General features: G+C 25.5%; 2 non-coding genes across 2 annotated transcripts; one reads left to right on the top strand and one right to left on the bottom strand.

Moving 5' to 3' along the window:
- Positions 1-214: 214 nt before the first annotated feature.
- On the top strand, positions 215-287 carry Trnar-acg (transfer RNA arginine (anticodon ACG)). Its single transcript has one exon. It is a non-coding gene; the product is annotated as a tRNA-Arg (tRNA).
- Positions 288-3,288: 3,001 nt separating this feature from the next.
- On the bottom strand, positions 3,289-3,360 carry Trnaq-uug (transfer RNA glutamine (anticodon UUG)). The gene has a single exon. It is a non-coding gene; the product is annotated as a tRNA-Gln (tRNA).
- Between the last annotated feature and the right edge of the window lie 1,473 nt (positions 3,361-4,833).

The raw sequence follows: 4,833 nt of genomic DNA, 5'->3' as shown, positions 1-4,833 counted from the left end.
TGTAACCGTTAAAATTACTAACACTTCAATTCTTAATGCTGCATTTACAAAAGAAAAGTTAGAATTAACTGGTAAAACACTGTTTCGAGTAAATAAGTAACTTAATTATGACTTGTTTTACTTAAATATATTTAAAACAGTAACAAAAAATATTATTTCACGCCCGCATTATAATTTTGTTTATATAATTGATTAAATACGATGGTGCAAGACCGGCCGCGTGGCCCAATGGATAAGGCGTCCGGCTACGAACCGGAAGATTGTGGGTTCGAGTCCCATCGTGGACATGTTTTTGTTTAGTTTGTGTTTATCAAGTAATCGTAAAAATAGTCTTTAAAGCTTTAGTTTAGAATGAAAACTTGTTTTGTTTAATAAAAATCAGTTGATGTAGAAAATTTTCCTTTTTCAGCAAGTAACTAAAATACAACACTTCTTTACTTCTATAGTTAACTATAGTTTATTGAACGTTATAATAGACGCTCAAAATATTTGGTCCTAGGACCTGGTGCACGAAGAACCTTTCGGTTATTAAGCTAATAGATAAAGCTATTAATTTGGATTAGAATTATTTTAAAGCTTGTTCTAATACAATAAGTAACATATAATTCTATAATAGCTAACAATTAAGTACTTTTATATTTATTACCATTAGTTTAAAACACCAAAAAAGGTTAATTTTTTGATCAGCAATGAAAATTTTGATTATAATGAAGCTCATAAAAAATTTATATATTTTTGTTACCAATGTCAGGATTTGAGTCATCACACACCCGTTTATACCAATTTTTAATAAATAAAAATAAACACGTTTTAAGTTGGAGTTATGATCCACATCAGTTACTTTATATTTTCATACGACTTTAAACACATCTTTTTTTTCAAAAACAATGAACAACTTGAATATTAAAAACGTTCATACGTTGAAACAATTTTTATAAGCTTTTATATCTAAAAAACATTTTTCAAGCTTTAGACTTTTAGTTTTTGATATAAACATTATGACGTCAAACCGTCGTTACACGGGCTTTATAAATGCTGTGTTATTCCAACTTTTTATTGTTTATTCTTAACTACAATTTTATTAGAAGCAAATTTAAAAATCAATAGTCTTTATATCACCTGAACGTAAACAAATTATTATACGTAATAAACGAAACACTTTTACTTATTACAATTAAAAAATAGGTCCTCAGGTGGGCTCAAACCACCAACCTTTCTATTAACAGTCGAACGCGCTAACCGATTGCGCCACGAAGACTCTTTGACATTATAACAATTGTGTTTATATACTTCAAGATGACAATATTAATAATACTGAAGCATTAGATATAATACTAGGGTAGGTATCAAATATGCCAAAGGGTAACTTTTGCTCAAAGACACTTTTGCACGTGCTTTTTTTTGTTTACTATCACGGTTACCTTTAACCATTACTTTTGAACGGTATTTTTATTTTAATTAACTTTTTATCATCAACTTTTTTTTTACTTTTTATTTTACTTTAATTTATTTATGCTCGTGAAAAATAACCCTTCGTGCAAAAGTTGCATGTTTGACCCGTCCAAATATTACTAAGATACACAAAAGTAATATTATAAAAATAAATTAAACTTCTTATTACCTATAAAATATTCATTAACTGAATGAAAAAAATATCATAAAAACTATGATGCGTTTTAACTTAGTACCTTAGCTTTTTAATATTAATTAGTACTTAAGTTGTAAAACTAGTCTATATGTAACCGAATCTATTACTAAACTAACATATTAAGTATTAATTGAAAAAAAAAGTTATTTTCATAGTAACTTACTTTTTTGTTATTTACTTGTCTGTAAGTTTTGAATTATGAAAAAGGTTGAAATTAAGTTTTTAAAGATTTAAATGCTTTGTTGTAAAACTATAGCTTGATTAATATCTACACTGTTTAATAGGTTATAATATTTAAATAAATATGTTGAACAATTAGTTTTATTTATTTTTGATAGTTTTTATATTTACTAGAACAATTTCCTTAACCGTGGAACTGTAGTATTTAAAAGAATTAAACAATTCAGTTATAGTATTTAATATGATTACACATTGTAATTGTAGTTAAGATTATTACAAGTTGCAATTGTAGTATTTCTTTTATTTAAAATGATTACAAATTGCAATTGTTTGTATTTTTTTTGCTACAAGTTTAGACCATGTTTTTAATATTTAACCTTACAGTGCTGTACCTTTTGTAATATTTTTTATTACTGTATAGTTTAATACTTTGTTAAGTATATTATAAAAAATTAAAGCTATTTAAAACTTAAAATATTTAACTATTCAAATTATAAATAAATTTGTTTTCTTATTATCTTTAACTTTTCAACGTAAAATTCATAAACTATTTGTTAGTTATTTTATTAAATTAAGTATTCAAAACCACAAGTTAGAACTATTTGCAGCTATGCAACTTTGGTAAATATTTAATTAGTAGTACATACTTTAATTCGTTTTTCAAAATTACCTTTAGCTTTAAATTTAAACAGTACTTTATAGCAGATTTTACTAAAATATTTAAAAAATAAAAACATGTAAAAACTAGTCTTTTATGTTATCACAACAAATAGGCTCATTTATTACGTCACAAAATTAAGTTATTATTCGTAATAATGTACGACGATTGCAATTTCATAAATAGTGCGAGCCTGGCTATTCAGTCGGTAGAGCGTTGGACTTTTAATCCAACGGTCAGGTGTTCAAGTTCCCTGTCAGGCTTCAGTTTTGTTACTTTTATTATCATTCAATAATAAAAGTCAAGCAATATCAAAATAATCAATCAATTATCTTTGTTTATAAAAAAACCAAGGGTTATAATGTAAGCAAAATAAACTTAGAGACTAACTTTTTTATAAAGAAGTTTTTTGTGTTATAATATACAGACAATATAAATAAAAAACCTAATTAACTTGATCAAATGCAAACTAGTTTTTTTTTTTTTTCTAATAACATAGTATAACTTAGAAAAATGTTTTTGTGTGAAAAAGATAAATGTCTGTTTATAAATTAAAACTTTGTTTATGCAAAATTTTCCAAAAACAAAGTTAAAAGTTTCCAGTAAAATAATTTAAACTTACAGTGGAAATAAAATTACTATGTTTATTAGTAACAAAGTTATTCCTTTATTATTTTAATAGTAATCATGTATTAATTATTTGTTTATGAACAAATACTCTCTAATTCGTATATAATATCTAATCAATATTGAATAAGCGTAAATTTCTTATTTTGTTACTAGTTTTGGAAGAAACAAAATGAGGTCCCGCCGAGACTTGAACTCGGATTACTGGATTCAAAGTCCAGTGTGATAACCATTACAACACGGGACCACTTATATATATACAATAAAATAGGCTCTAATTTTAAACTACTTATTGTTACGCAATAACCGTTTATTATTTGTTTACTTTTCCTCTACTCATAAATGTGAAAACAAAAAAAAAACAACTAGTTAGCAAACTTACGTTATTTTATATGAGCTCAAATAAAAAACGTCAGCCAATTAAAAAAGTACTTATTTTAAGACAATTTAAGTTAGGCGTATGAAAACTAATAACTTATTTCTTCTCTATTTTAACGTTGTAACTTTAATGTATTCACAATTTAATTTAGATATAATAAAACTTCAAAAGTGCATAAATATCTAGTTAAAATCATTCAAAATATTTTGAAACTAAGCCGTGTTACTAAAGACTAACTGACTTATAAAAATGATTTTCTAGCTGTGTTATGTTTATGTTTACATCTAAGTTATTTCATTTTAGCTTTGTTATAGTACTACTAATTTAGTCTTTTCATATAATTTAATTAGAAGAACAAATTTTAAAATATTTTAAAATAAAAGTACTTAACTTTTTACCTTTAAACTTCATTAAAAATGTTAACTACTAACCAGGGGCGTATCGTGGGAAGGGACACTGGCGCATGCGTGTCACCCAAAAAAAGAAAAGAAATAAAAAAAAAGAATATAATATCTTTATCCTTTATTGTCTATTTTTTTATGCTTAATTTGCTTTTTTTCAACTAAGTTTATCTAGTATTCGAAAAGTTAAACGAAATTTTGAATACCAATTAGTGACAACTAGTTTGGGAAATTACTCAATATACTGATTCGGTGCGCAAGCGAAAATGCGCACCGATGTTGATGAAAAACTCCATTAGGAAAAATTTTGAAACTTCATGAACTTCATAAGAATTTAGACTCAATAAGCACGCTATTAATGTAGTGCACTGCAAGAGTATTACCTTATGACAGATTTTTCTACAAAAAGTTTACAAAAATACGTCACGCTTAAAGGAAAATTAAACAATTTTACAAGTTTATTTTTATGCTACATTGAATTTTTAGACTACTGCTAGTTTTCTGATCTTTGTTTTTGTAAACATGCAAGAAAAAGCGTGTCGGCTTAGGAGAAATAAACTTTGTTTGTGATTTATATTTTAAACAAATAAAATCAGATAAACTAAATTTAAAAAGTATACTTTTAATTTAAAAACTTTAAAGTAACAAACAGTTACTTCGAACTTATTTTACTTAATGAATTTATTTCAATTATCTTACTTATAAAAAGATCTTTTCATAGCTAATTAAAAACGTTTAAATTTAGGGGATTTTTTGAAAAAAAAGTTTGCGCACCCCTTGACCAAAATACCACGCTACGCCACTGCTACTAACTAAACATACTAAACTTATCTTTTAAGCTATGGTCTTTAAATGTACATTTTTGTAGTCTTCAGTTTATAAAAGTAAGATGGCTATCGTTTATCCCAACAGTAAAACTTAGTACCATATCAAATATTTT

This window comes from Thalia democratica, chromosome 6 (assembly GCF_965202585.1).
Source record: "Thalia democratica chromosome 6, ktThaDemo2.hap1.1, whole genome shotgun sequence".
NCBI classification, from domain to species: domain Eukaryota; kingdom Metazoa; phylum Chordata; class Thaliacea; order Salpida; family Salpidae; genus Thalia; species Thalia democratica.
The sequence above is the reverse complement of the archived record's forward strand: the minus strand, read 5'-3'. Positions and strand labels throughout refer to the sequence as shown.